Raw genomic sequence first — 15,129 nt, forward strand, 5'->3', positions numbered from 1 at the left:
TAACTTTGCGTAGTATGGGTATTTTAACAATGTTAAGTCTTCCAATCCATGAACACGAGTTGTCTTTTTATTTACTTATATTTTCTTTAATTTCTTTCAACAACGTTTTGTAGTTTTCAGTGTATATCTTTTGCCTCCTTGGTTAAGTTTAAGTATTTTATTCTTTTTGATTCTATTGTCAATGGGATTATTTTCTTAATTTCCTCTTTAGATTGTTCATTGTATAGAAATGCAACTGATTTTTGATGCTGACTTTGTTTTGTTTTGTTTTTTTAAAGCTGCACCTGTGGCACATGCAAGTTCCGAGGCAAGGGGTTAAATTGGACCCCTATGCCACAGCCACAGCAACACCAGATCCAAGCCACATCTGTGACCTACACTGCAGCTTGTGGCAATGCTGGGTCCTTTAACCCACTGAGCGAGGCCAGGATTCAAGCCCGCATCCTCATGGATAATGGTTGGTTTCTTAACCCACTGAGCCACAATGGGTATGCCCAGGCACTGACTGTTTCCTGCAGCTCTTCTGAATCATCAGCATATAAATGCATTTTAAAGCCATGGGCCCCCTAGAGGAACATTAGAAAATAAGCATACCTAGCAAACTATCCCGAGGACTGACTCTACAGTCAAGGTCAGGAAGATCAGAAGGAACCAGAGGAGGAGTCTGGGAAGAGTCTGCAGTGAAGAATGAGGAGTACTGAGGAGAGATTGTGCTAGAGATGCCAATTAGAGAGTTTCAGATGTGGTTCAGAGAGATTAAATAATGTTCTCAGGTCACAGAGCTGGCTGGAGGTGCAGTTCACACCCAGACTGACAGGCAGATGCCAGAATTCGTGCTCCTCATGTTTCTGCTCTGCCAGGCACATCACAGTCATGATGGTGGGGCTCCTCCGCAGCACCAGCTCTGTGCCAGGCACTGTTGGGAGAGCTTTATTTATCACAATCCATTTATTCCTGCTGTCACCACCGTTTTATAGAGGCGGAAGTGGAGTCTAGAGATGTGTGTTCAGAGTAGCTCAGTGTGCTTTGAACTCAGCCACCTCGGTTCAGGGTCCAGGGTCCAGATAACCCTTCACTGCCTACATAACTGGAGGGTCATCAAAGATAATCTTTCAGAAGGTTGAATAAGGAGGCTAAGAAGCAAATAGATTCTTTAATTAGAAAAAGAGAAGAAAACCAAGCAAGCCCAAGCAAGTGGCAGTTTGACCTTTGGCTCTGTCCATGTTGATTTTTGTGCCTTCCAGCTCACAGAGAGCTGATGAAGTACCCTGTGCCTTTCTTCCAGGCCTGAACAAAGTACTTGCAAAGTTGCTTTGTTCTTTCTCCCCTGGAGCGTGCCTGAAAGCAAAATGTAATGCTGCCTTTTGAACTAAATCAGATGAAAGCCTTGGTTTCTCAAGGTCATAAAAATGTGATCACATAGATTGAGTCTTATCCAGTGATTTTAATTTTAGCCCCTCTTGAAAGTTAAATATAGGAAATAAGTTCTCGCATCTGAGAAATACTTGCTGCTGGAAATCATGTTGCCTGGAGTAATAGGTTATAACCATGTACTTTAGAATTTGCCCGGAGTTCACTGTAAGCATATTGATAAATTCATTGTTCCTTCAGACCTGATACCAGCTTCAGATATCTGTTCTGAGTTGCTTTTTTCCTTCACTGTTACTTGTTTTTCTTAGACGTGACCTCTGTGTCTCAACACAGGTGCCCCCTTGAGCTTTTTCTTGCCACCTCATGTATTCTGTCTTTTGTAAGGTTGTATATTACACTTTTGGACAAATAATGGAGTGGGGGGCAGTTATTTCAGTCAGTGTCACCTGGTCATATGTGTAGAGAGGTTCCAGGAAGTCTCCAGGGACCAGCCTCAGCCGGACTCCTCATCTTTGCCACCCATCTCATCACAGGCACCGGCCTCAGTCAGAAGAGGTGGGGGACCTGGAACCAAGGCAGGAACTGGGGCGGGGGGGGGAAGTACCAAGAAGCACCTGAAAAGGTTACAGCCTAAAGACCTTCTGTTGCCAGCAACATGGGCCTGCTGATGAAAATTCCCTCAGTTTTTTTTTTGATCACTTATTCCAGTTCTTAAATGCTCAAATGTATATTCAGGTTTTCATTTAGTCAATTGTGAAAATGTGTTGTATACGATCAAATTTGTGGGCATATTTTATATTTTAGAATTTTTACTGTTGTCATTAATCATGTTCCCTTTTTCCTTTTTTGGAGTGATTTTTATATGTCTGTATCTTTCTATCTTTGTCTCTCTCTGTGTCTATATCTGTACGTGAGTTTCAGGTTTACAGCATTATAATTTGTCATCTCTATACAGTACACAGTGATTGGTGTTACCACCATCCCTAAACAGTTGACCCCCTTTACCCGTTTTGTGTACCCCCCAAACCCACTTTTCCCTTTCTAATCTTACCACTGATCTATCTGTGAGGGTTTTTTGTTTTATTTTGTTGGATGTTCCCTTTTCTGATTCATAATTTTTATGTCTGCCCTATTTTTCATCAAATCCTACATGAGATTTGTGTATTCTGTTAATTTTTTAAATTTTTAAATTTTTTAAATTTATTTTTATTTTTTATTTTTGCTCTTTTTACGACCACACCCGTGGCATATGGAGGTTCTCAGGCTAGGGGTCAAATCAGAGCTGTAACCACCGGCCTACACCACAGCCACAGCAACCCAGGGTCCAAGCTTCGTATGTGACCTACACTACAGCTCACAGCAATGCCGGGATTCTTAACCCACTGATTGTCGTCAGGGATTGAACCTGTGTCCTCATAAATAGTAGAGTCGTTTCTACTGAGCCATGATGGGAAATCCTCTGTTAATTTTTTTTTTTTAAATAATCAAATTTGATCCCTTCTATTGCTTTTTATTTTTATTTTTTGGCCACATTCAACTGCACATGGAAATTCCCAGGCCAGGGATCGAGCCCCCACCACAACAGTGACCTGAGCCATAGCAGTGACAACGCCAGATCCTTAACTGCTAGGCCACCAGGGAACTCCCCTTCTATTGCCTTTTAAAAATCTCATTTAGGAGTTCCCGTTGTGGCGCGGTGGTTAACGAATCCGACTAGGAACCGTGAGGTTGCGGGTTCAATCCCTGGCCTTGCTCAGTGGGTTAAGGATCCAGCATTGCTGTGAGCTGTGGTGTAGGTTGCAGACGCGGCTCGGATCCCTCGTTGCTGTGGCTCTGGTGCAGGCTGGTGGCTACAGCTCTGATTCAACCCCTAGCCTGGGAACCTCCATATGCCATGAGAGTGGCCCAAGAAATGGCAAAAAGACAAAAAAAAAAATAAAATAATTAATTAAAAAAAATCTCATTTGTTTCTGTTGTTATCTTTATTATTCCCTTTTCACTATCCTTGGTTTTATCATGTGGTCCTTCCTTTCTTTTTTCTTTTTTTCTTTTTTTTTTTTTTTTTCTATTTGTGCCCATAGTATGTGGAAGTTCCTAGGCCAGGGCTCAAACCTGTACCACAGCAGTGACTCAGGCTGCTGCAGTGACAACACTGGACTCTTAACCTGCTGCACCACGAACGAACTCCTACTATGTGTTTCTAACTTGCATTGAATGCCTAATTGTAATTTTTCTCATTTTCAAGCATTTTTGTTTGTTTGTTTGTTTGCTTTTTGCTTTTTAGGGCCATACCCATGGCATATGGAAGTTCCCAGGCTCGAGGTTGAATCGGAGCTGCAGCTGCCTGCCTATACCAAACGCAGGATCCTTAACCCAATGAGCAAGGCCAGGGATCGAACCACATCCTCATGGATACTAGTTGGGTTCGTTAACCACTAGAGCCATAACAAGAACTACTCAAGCATGTGTTCTTAAGGCTTTAAATTTCCCTTGAAATACTGCTTGACTTGCACCCCATTGGTTTCAGCAAGTAATACTATCAGTGTCCTTCAGTTTTATATAATTTAATTATCTAAATGTTTGCAATTATCCTTTTTTCTTTGACATTATTTATTTATTTTTTAGTTTCTAAACATATTGGGGGAAAAGAGGACTCTGTTTTCATTACACTTTTCAATTTTATCACATTTTTGGCAAAGATGTGCTCTGAACAATTTCTATTCTTTGGTCTTTGTTGGTTGGCCATAGTAACAGCCAATTTTTATAAATGCCCATGTGCACTTGAAAAGACTGTATCATGCACTTTTGGTTGGGGGCAAGGTTCTATATGTCTCCATTAGCTCAAGTGTGTTAACTACATAGTTCTAATGATCTGTATATTTACTAATTTCTGTTTGATCTGTAATTTCTGACCTTTCAGAAGCTATTATGAATTAATATTTTTATACTTATTCTGGATAATATAAGTATCTTAGACACTGTATCTCCGTTTACTCCCTATGGCTCTGTTTGTATTTTCTTTTTTTTTTTTTTTTTTTTTTTTTTTTTGTCTTTTTGCCTTTTCTAGGGCCGCTCCTGCGGCATATGGAGGTTCCCAGGCTAGGGGTCTAATCGGAGTTGTAGCCACCGGCCTACGCCAGAGCCACAGCAACACGGGATCCAAGCTGTGTCTGCGACCTACACCACGGTTCATGGCAGTGCCAGATCCTTAACCCACTGAGCAAGGGCAGGGATTGAACCTGCGTCCTCATGGTTCCTAGTCGGATTCGTTAACCACTGCGCCACAACAGAAACTCCTGTATTTTCTTTTATTTCTCTTAGTTTTTAATTACTGTCTTATTTTTCTCAAATCTCCGGTAATTTCTTAATGGGTATTATAGAGGAGCATTTTCCGAGTGATCAGAGGCCTCAAAATTCTCTTCCTTCTAAAGAGTTTTCACGTTTGCTTCTGGCAGTGTCTCAGGGGAGAAGTTCTGGATCACTTTCATCCAGGTCTGAGGATGGAGGTGACTTTAAGCCAGGCTGTGGTCCCTCAGAGGGTCAGACTTAACTGGGAGGGAGGAAGTAGCCCTTAGAGTTTCCCTTCCTTGCTGCACCTGGACCTGGAGTGTTTATTCTCCCCTCTTTCTGGTGTCGTCCAAAGCCCCACTCAGCTTTGTACACTCCTACTACCTGTTCAGAAATTGTCATGAGCCCTTCAAAGAAAAGGTGCCCAAGTGTTAGGCTCATGGTCTCTGAATTTCCTTTTTCTCTAGATTTTGGTCCTGTAATACTTTCCTACTTTATCTCTCTAATGCTATCAAAGACATATTTTATATATTTTTGGTGTGTTTAGTGCCGGTATTAGCCTGTATTACCTAGATGGCACTACAAGAAGCTAGAGTCCTTAGCAGGTGTACTTTCCAAGGTAAATGTTGTTACTGAAGTACAGCATGCTTACAGAGAAGTGAACAAGTCTTGAATATGCTGCTCAGTGAATTAGCAGAGAATACCCGGTGACCCCGCCAAGTCAAGGAATCCACACCTGAAAGCCTACCCACCCCAAGCCCCCCGGGTCCCTTGCTCCTGTCTCCCTCATAATCACTTCTGCTTGGCTGCTGCTTCCTTTCTGAAGCCGGATCTCATTTGGCCTCCTTCAGTTTTAATTATGAAATGCGTAGTTTTGGCCAAGTCGTTTCTAATTTGGTTTGCTGTTCCTGGGATGGCTTTCTCCCATTCCATGTCATCTTGCTTCCCTTGTGACAAGCCCTCTCAAGTCTGTTAACAATTTGTCCCTTTAGATTGTACACAATACTTCCTTGTTTTCCTCTGTGTGATTTCTAGAAAGCCTTCCGAACTCATGACCAGCTGCTGACACACAGAATATGCTATCTCAGAATGTGATTGTGTTTTATACACAGTTATGAACAATTACCCAGCATATGAACCTGTTCCCTTTCATCATTTCTCCCATCAGGCTGGCCTTGCCCCCCGATTCCCCTGAACCATAAACGTCACAAGAAGCAAGTCAGGAGTTTACTTGTTTGGTTGGGAATGTCCTCCTGATCCCTCCTAGTTCTAGACATACTCTGAAATCATGGGAATAATCGTAGTCCTGACTTCTTGTGACCATGATCTTGGATCTCCTTTGACCAGGGTAACCATTGACTGACCTTGACGAGTTCTCATTTATCACCTTCCTCAGGTTCATTTTTCAGCGCAAGCACCTGGTACAGTGGCTGGCATATGTTGGCGTCTGATAATTAATTAGTTAGTGGTCATCTGATAGGATGGCTCCAGAAGTCAAGACACGGGCACATACATGAGGTGAAACAGGAATGGCCGACTCTTTTTTTTAAGTTAGAAATGAACTTGGCTTCTGTCTCTCCTATGTCTGACTCTTGGCAATTTGGTGGATTTAATTTCTAGCATCAGAGAATCAGGATCCTGACAAAATCGCATTTTAGTTTACTTAGCCTTTTTCATTGAGGAGTGTGGGTTTAACACACTGTAGGTATAGCTTGTGTGTTACATCAATACCTGAGGTCACCATGAGGTCCCAGAACTCAACAGTGTGGCCAGGAAATTATTATCCGAGTGGGTGTGATGAGTTTTTCTAAAAATGGGGTACTTTCCAGAAAAAAACTAATCAGGGCTAAAAATGTATCTTAACAGAAAGCCATAGTTCTATCAGTCCCCCAGAAGCAAGTGTGTGTGCATGGCTGGAACAGGGTCAGCCTGCAGCCAAGGGGAAGGCGGGAGCAGGCTGGGGGGCTGTGTGTTGGGCACTGTTCTGGCGAGAGAGGTGCAGGGCCCAGGGTGGACGACGTGGAATATGTGGGGGACCTTGGCCTGCCTGAAACCTCTCACATCTTGGAGGGATTGGCTTAGGTTGCTGTGTAAACCTGAGGCTAATATTCATAATGGTAACCATTTGCGTCAGCCCTGTGTGCTGTGCCAGCCGCTGGATCACTTGATCTCAGCTCCTGCAGCTGCCTATGCAGCGCAGGTGTCCTTACCTGCGTCTTTATGATAAGGGGTCCTAGACCTTTCCTGGGTCGTGTTCCCCTGCAGGTTGTGTTCCCCTGTGTGAGTTCTCCTGCACTGGGGGAAGGGGAGGGAGAGGAGACGGGGGCGGTGTCCCCAGTTTTATGGCCCCAGAGCGCCCTCTCCCGTTGCTCTCCCAGAATGTTGCCATATGCAACCTTCTTATATCTTTTGGCTCTTTCCCCCTTCCTCACCTCAGGTGGAAGGAGTCTGTTTTTCTGCCCAATTTGGAGCTCCATCCCCGCAGTTTCTCCTCAGGGCAGACCTCTGCTCTGAGGTTCCTCACCCTTGAAGTGGGCCTGCGGACAGCTGCCACTTGATGACAGTGATTTTGAAGTCCTCATGTCCTCAGGAATGTCACATGTCCTTTTGCTGCTCCTCCACTTCCTCCTGCACACCTGCAGGTGTAACGGGTTCTGTTGCTGTCAGGAGTTTGTCCCTGGTTTTGTGACTGAGGTTATCTGTGAGTTCTGGGTTTGCTCTCTCCCTCCCCCACCCCTCTCTCCCCATGGGAATTCAGAGAGAATTTAAAAAAGAAAGACAGCTGCCACTGTTTTCCTAGAGTTCTTTTTACCATTTGACATTTAGGTAAATCACAGCATGTGGGGAGCGCTTCCAGCGCGTGGTTGAGGGCCTCACCTCAGCTCTGTGAGAGCTAAACAAGAGATGGAGGGGGAGGGGGAGGCTGGCAACTAGGGAGGCTGGGAGGGGGTGCAAACCAGCCAGGAGGGGCCTGTAGTGAGGCCAGACCTGCTGGTGGTGGAGCAGAGCTAGGCCTCCTGCAATACACATTTGCGACCTGAAAGTAGTTTGTTCTGAGTGGAACAAGTTTACCCGTGGCTTTGCAAGCTGAAGAAGAGGCTGGGAGTCACGCTCTGCGCTGCTTGTTCCGGAGTCAGACCCAGACAAAGTAGGGAGGTGGGGCGCGGCCGGGTTTCTAAGAACAGGGGGCCAGCAACAGATAGGCCTGAGGGAGAGGCCAAGCGCAGGTGTTGCCAGCACGGGGCCCAGCAGAGCCTGACGTCGTGCCAGCCCAGGCCCAGAGGTGAGCCTAGAAACCTCCAAGTAACCCCCTCTCTCCCCGGTGAGGATAGGGAGAAGGCAGCCCTGTGCCAGCCTGGAGGGGGCAGTTGGAGGGGGCCTCGCCAGGCGCCAGGTTGGCCTGCACCTTGGTCTTGGACTTCCCGCCTCCAGGGCTGTGAAAAGTCAACGTGTGCTGGTTAAATGCTGGTCTGCGGTGTTTAGCTGGAGTAGCCTGAGCTGACGGATGCCAGGGCAGGAACCTTGTCCAGACCCACAGAGGAGGTCCTCTCTAGGCCCTTTGTTAGGAGGAGAGCCTGCAGGGACCCCCCTCCCCCACCCCCTGTGTGGCTCATCGACGGCCATCCAGTCACAGGCCCGGCTCCAAGCAGTGCGGGCGTGAGTGTGATAGTTAAAGCCTCTGCAGCAAGAAGCCAGAGTATATATTTCCTTGCTTCCCTCCTCCCCCCCTCTTATGTCCCCCCTCTTGCTCCTGCCTCAGTCTGGGCTCCAGGGCTGCCCAGAACAATGGGAGTGGGAGGCCCTCTCCCGGCGGCTGCCCCGCCCGTGATGCCTGGGCTCTGCCCGCCCTCCTTTCCTGGGACCAGCCTGGTGCTCCACACGCCCAGGGGTAGATTATGATGGGGAGGGGTCATGAGAGCAGAGCTGGGATCCGTTTCCAGTTGTTGGGTGGCCAGCCTCCGCCCTGTCCTCTCCATCTTGTTGCCGTTTTATTCCTCCTCTTAGGTTCCTTATGGCTCTGCTTCCCTTTTCGTGTTCTAACGGGGATAGGCATCTGGAAAGACCTGATTCGGTTTAGCTGGGATGAGAGGAGGACCATTCGAGCTGGATAAGGGAGGGCTGTATGGGGAGTGTGCGCACCTGGGCCAGGCGGGGAGACACTGGAAAACCAGCAGTTACGCAGAACGGGAGCCCTTGATTCATTTCCTTGTTATTTTACCTTTCGCCTCACTGTTTTGAGTCCTCAGTGGGAGACTTAACTATTACCTTAACCTCCGGAGAAACGTGAGGAGGTCCTGCTCCTGTCTTCCGAGGCTTCCAGCTCATGTCTGACTTTTCTCTCACTACTCTCCTTTGTCAGTATAAATTCGCCTCGATTTGCTTGTCATTTTGATGGACTGACTGTGCATTTGAATCTGCTGCTTAAAACAATTTTAGGTTTGTTTTCTTCATTGCAGTGATTCTCAGACATGTTCCAGTAGACTTATTCCGCAGTTGAGGAAAGTGGGCTTTTCCAAGTTAGGAAAGTGAATCATTGTAATTTTGAGAACTGTCTCAAAACCGTTTTCCTCAAATGTTGGTACCTGCTGTAGCCGCCCACCAGAGGATGCCAAAATAAACAGACTACCAAGTGAAGAAGGATAAAACCGTGGAAGCAGCTGACCTGTGACAGATTGTTTTTTATCATGGATATTTGTTTGGTTTTGGTATTGTATACATATCTTCACTGTCCACTTACAAAAAATTTTCTGATTTCTGTGACAAAATACATCAATACTCTGTGGTATTTTGCAAAAGGTTCTGTGACTTCCCGGTGTCCTCCCTGGAACGACTGAAAAGCCTTACTTTGCAGGACCATCAAATCCCTAAAATAATTTCTTAGGTATTGAGTCCTGGGGCTGCTGTCCTTGCTGATCAGCTGCAATGTACCTTACAGGAAGATGTGCTGGACATGGCTGTTTAGGAGCATTGTCACACCCATAATCACAAAAACACTTGGAATTGGTTTGTGCTGTTTTCAAGTGTACTCACCTGGAATTAGGGATGTGCTTAAGTGACATCCCGTGGACTCTGACAGGAGAAGCCTTTTCACCTTGGTTCCCAGGATCTACCTAGGAGGACCCGTTAGCTTCGTTTTCTTGCTTGCATCCTGCCTGCCTTTCCGCCACGGTTAATCCATTTATTCAGTCACAATGATCATTCGGTATCATCCACTTTTTTGTTTCTTGTTTCTTCTTCTTCCACTGCATGTGGAATTCCCAGGCCAGGGATCGAATCCACACTGCAGCAGTGACAGCGCTGGATCCTGAAACCGTAGTAGTACAGTGTAGACTCTCCAAAGGGCTTGTTTTCTTCTTTTCCTCTTGTTTTCTTCTTTTTGTCTTTGGCATCCTTTTAGCAGCTTCCTAGGTGAGTGAACATTTGCTTAGTAAAGTGATCCAGCTTCTTCATAGTCGTACAGTGTAGACTCTCTAAAGGGCCCAGCAGCAAACTGCAGTCTTCTCAGCAGCCCTGTATCTGATTTCTACCCAAGTCTTAGAGCAGGGGGAAAGCCCTGATGGCCAAATGTTCAGTTCCTTTCCTGCAGGTCCCTCCCTGCATACCACTGCCTCCGATTTCATGGTCATCATTGAGGTGGACCTGGAACGCTGAGTCCAAACCCAGGGAGGGACCTGCCTGGCTCATCTGAGTAGTGACACCCTGGACCCCACTGCCATTCTTCAGACTTCCTTGGTCTCGAAGGAAACTCACCTGTCCTGGAGACGTGCCTTGCGTACTAACTTGCTTCAGGGTCTGAGCATTGCCTGAGCCCTCAGTGAGTCCGTTCACCACCCATCGCGCCTCTGGAAGGTTTCCCTCATGAGGCGTGACGTGCCAGCCCAGCTGAGCCTCCTTGTCTCTTCCCCTGGAGATATACACACAAACACATGTAGAGACAGACGTGACACAGCACCACAAAAGTCTGACTCTGGTTTTACCGCCCCCATCAGTCATTAAGCCCCAGCAGAGGTCGTTCTGCCCTGACAGTATTGGATGCCCTTTTACCAAAAGCACCCTCTAGCGTTTAATTATAGAGCTGATGAGAATGTCTAATGAAAAACTAATTTTAGCAAGTTCATAGTATTTTTTAAACTGTTCCAAAATACAAGATCTGACTGTATTAAATATTTGAAAGTCATCCAGTTGTATGATAAGTCATTTTACCCTGCAAGTTCATTTTTGCAGCAGATATTTAAAGCCTGGTCACTTTCAGTGACCAACTCCCTGAATCTGTCGCACATACCTCAGGTTGGAGAGCACCCTGAGACGACATCCCTCTGGTGACACATCAGGGGTTTAATGCTTCCAGCCTTTACCCTCCCAGCAAGGGGAGGCGGGGTTCTTCTATCACCCTGGGTGTCAAGCTTGGGATCTGCAGTTCCAGCTGTAAGAACTCGTTCTGGGTTCAGGATTGTAGGCTCTGTTGAAGGATGGGGGGAAACTGTTAGAAATGAGGCCTTCTGGTGCCTCATTAAGAAACTTTGCAAAAAAAAAAAAAAAAAAAAAAAACAGTAGTCTGGGAGAGGGAGTAGTTCTGAACATTGAAATGGGGCAGAATGAAAGAGTTGTGTCTGTTTTGAGGGTGAAGAAGGGCCTAGATTTTGCCTATACAGCCTCTGTGGCTTTAAATGCAGAGCCCAGGGCGCCCTGCAGACCTGGCCTCACCACACCGCCTCCAGGTGAAGAGGAGCCCTTGTCCCGGGGGAAAGAGGAGGCGCCTTGTCCTCTGACCCCTGGGCCGGCCTCCAGCAGCCCTCCCCCCACCACTGGCCTTTGTGCCCCTGTCCCCTCCTCCCTCCTTCCTGGCTTTGTGCTCCCTTCAAGTGGCCCCCTGGAAGGGACCACCCAGGGGGCTGTACAATAGGGGCCCCCCTGAGGTGGCCACCAAAACATAGGTTTGTAAGACAGCCTGTTAAAAGAAAAAGACTGTTTAACTGTGTACGTTTTGTCCTTTCTACAACCATCTTGTGTGGCAAACAAAACCCCACGTAGAAACCTCCCTCTGGCCGCACACACAGCTGTCCAGCTGGCGGGCGTCGGGCTGGAGACGGTCGCTTCCCGTCGATGTTCCCCGGGCGCTAATTCTTGATGCGGTCTGCTTTTACATGCCTAGATTTATGGTTGGGAAATTTGATACCAAAGCAAACAAATTCCGCTGGCTTGATGAAACGTTTTTTCCGTCATCCTCAGATCTGGTGGTTTGGCGTGGCTCTCGGGTGAAATTTGTCTCTAAGGGACTTAACAAAAGCTGGCAGCCGGAATTCAGTCCTCAATGGCCATTTACACCTCTGTAAAAGGATTAGCTCCGGCCAATTGTTACCCTGTTTAAGTCTTAATTTGCATCTTTATGGAGGTAGGGCTTCTGCTGGCCTTTGCTTTGGCGTTGTATGTTGTATTCGTGTACCTGTGGGTGGGAGGTTGCTGGAGGTTTTCGCCTATTGGTGAAAGGTGCTAAAATGCTCCAGGGGGACTAATGGGCTACACAGATTGAATTAGCGTCCCCGGGTTTTGACTGACAGCAGTCCCGCTTTGGTTTGTTCATGTTGTTTTGCCACAGTTGTGGGCTGGGTACAGGAATGCATTCTGTTGCTTCTGCTTAAATTTAAGAAGCTCATGGGTTTTAGGAGGATTTTTTTTTTTTAATGTTGTTCCTTGTAACCAACAAATTTCTTTGGGAATTAAATGCAGAAAATCAGGTCTCAGACCTGATGAAATGTTCGTTTTAAACTAATCCTTTCTATCCAGACCATGTATTCTTCGTGTAAAGATCAAAGCCATCTGATGTTGTGGAAGGAACAAGGGATGGAAGCCATGAGTTCCCAGTGGGGTTTTCTGTGAGCTGGGGAACTGGATGGAGGCAGGCCTGTGGGGTTGCCCCCTCCTGCCCTCCTGTCTGGGGGTCGTTCCTCTCTTCCCTGCTCTCCACATCTCTATAAATGATGCCTGTTCGTTGCTGCTCCGTCTGAAAGACGGGTCTTCCCTAAAACTTTGTTCTGGCTGGGACCAGCCTTCGGTTTTATTAAAAAGTCAGTAAAGGTATTTCATAAAACATCTAACAAGTAACATTGTATTATACGAATTCTGTAAGCAGATTCTTCCCTCCTTGCAGTCGGGTAGCCACACCACTGAGGCTGCGTTCCTGGAGAAAGTAAAACCTAAAAGCCCAGCTTGCAGCACCCTGTAACACGCATGTAACACCCACGGGTGTGTGTGAGTTACCCACCAGAGTTAGGGGAACCTTGATTTTCTGTTTGCCAAGGAGTAATTCTCAGCTTGTGATACCAAAAGAAAAAGCAAAACACCTTTGCGCTCCTCCTCTCTTCAAAACAAAACAAACCACCTAAATTTGATTGCTCACCTTATTTAGCCTGGCATGGAGTTGTTTTCTTGTAAATTATGTCCTAAAATTCTGTGTGACTGAAAGATGGAAATGAAGCTTGCTTAGAAAGCAGTTTAAATTTTGGCCCCAAAAATAATTTTATTTATTGTTTGAGTAACTATCGTCGGATAAAATGAAATATACCTCTAAAGTGCCCCCATGTGTTTCTAGCAATTGCTTGTCATCCAGCGCGTTTGTCCACTTGCTGTACTTTGTAGAAAACAAAGGGGTGGTAGGTCCAGCGACTTGGTGCCAGGCCAGCCCACATGTTCCACAGGAGACTGGGCCTGGGCTGTCAGGCCAACGCCCTCCAACTGGGTTTTTTTGGCAGGAATGCAAACAGAGGACATGAAACTGGGGTCTTGGATTCTAAAATAGTATTTTCATAACATATAGTCTTTAATCCTTAGCTCTGTATGCTGTGTGAATCATTTGAGTGTTATTTGCAGCAAAGGATTGATGGATATGTTGCAAACTAAAGTCTGATATCCTGTGGGGAGACAACTGTTAGAAACTCTTAACGCAGACCCACTCATTGTTCAGCCAGACAAGGTTCAGAGTTAATCTGGTGTCGGCCGTAGCTCCGTGGGTACAGTACTTGTGACTGTCTTATTGATCACTCATTGCCAAGCCCTGGAAGCCCCGGACTGGTGTGACATCAGTATATAAAACCAGACTGTGACAGTAGATGGGTCATGAATTCCTCTAATCTAGGTTTAAATCCTGATCTGTCATTCAACCCACAGTGTCCTTAGGTGTGCCTTCGGTATCCCATGAAATCACAGGTCCAATTGCTATTCTCAACAGGCTCCTGGTCTAATGGGCTAATGGGAGAACGGTACCGGGTGGGGTGCCGTCTGCTCTCTGCTAGAGGATCCAGGGGAGAGAAAGATCCCTGTGAAGGGGGTGGTCGGAGAAACCGCCCAGTGTGAGGGGAGCTGGGCTAAGCAGGCCTGACATTTGGACGATCAGCCGGGAAAAGAACAGAGATTTCTGGCCTTTGTCCTGACTAGACACTCAGGTGTGATTGAGCACTGGCCCCACCATGGTGGGACTGGGGCCATGGGTGGTGCAGATGCTGGCATTAGGGTGCCAGAGGCAGGTGGCCCACCCCCACTTGGCAGCCAGCATAGCAAATGGCTGCGGGTTCCCTGCTGTTCTGAGGTTTGAAGGGAGGAACAGAAGCATCAAGCCATGGCCCTGCTCCGGGTTTATACCTGCTCAGGAGATGAGGCTAAAGGCAGCCTAAGCTGGGGACCCCAAGCCAGTAGAGGGGCCTTGTTTGTCAGGCACATTATCTAGTCACATTTTAAAATTTGGGAGAGATCATATAAAAATAGAACTAGCCGTTGTGAATTTCTAGCTTCTCTTGAAAACTAGAAAGATCTAGCCTCACTGAGACACATGTTCCATGGCGGGAGGCCGGAGTGACTGGCCCTTTGAGAGAGGTGCATGCCCCACCCCACCAGCTGTGGGTGCTGAGTCCCCACACTGCGCACCGGCCTCCCTCCCTTCCAGAACACAGGGTCAGTCTCCTGTCTGTCTGTCCCTCACCAGTCCCATCCAGTCTCAGCTGCCAGGACACCAACCATGGCACAAAAATCCATGAGATTTATCACTATTTTCTCACCAGAATTTTTTGTTTTGTTTTGTCTTTTTGCTATTTCTTTGGGCTGCTCCCGCAGCATATGGAGGTTCCCAGGCTAGGGGTAGAATCGGAGCTGTAACCACTGGCCTATGCCAGAGCCACAGCAACGCAGGATCCGAGTCGTGTCTGCAACCTACACAGCTCACGGCAACGCCGGATCATTAACCCACTGAGCAAGGGCAGGGACCGAACCCGCAACCTCATGGTTCCTAGTTGGATTCGTTAACCACTGCGCCACGACGGGAACTCCATCACCAGAATTTTCTAACAAATTTTATTTCCCATCACTGCCCGTCACCACCAACAGCAGCCCCCACGTAGCCAGCTTATCTCCTTTCTGGTCCCCACAGCCCTCTGACTGGGCATTCTGGGCACTTTTGCTTGGCGCTCCTCTACCTCAGCT

The 15,129-nt window shown here is 46.9% G+C and overlaps 1 protein-coding gene across 1 annotated transcript in view; it reads left to right on the plus strand.

The window, feature by feature from the left end:
- The window catches only part of KIZ (kizuna centrosomal protein), a 107,267-nt gene that overhangs the window by 49,555 nt on the left and 42,583 nt on the right, over positions 1-15,129 (plus strand).

Source organism: Sus scrofa, chromosome 17 (assembly GCF_000003025.6).
Source record: "Sus scrofa isolate TJ Tabasco breed Duroc chromosome 17, Sscrofa11.1, whole genome shotgun sequence".
Classification (NCBI taxonomy): domain Eukaryota; kingdom Metazoa; phylum Chordata; class Mammalia; order Artiodactyla; family Suidae; genus Sus; species Sus scrofa.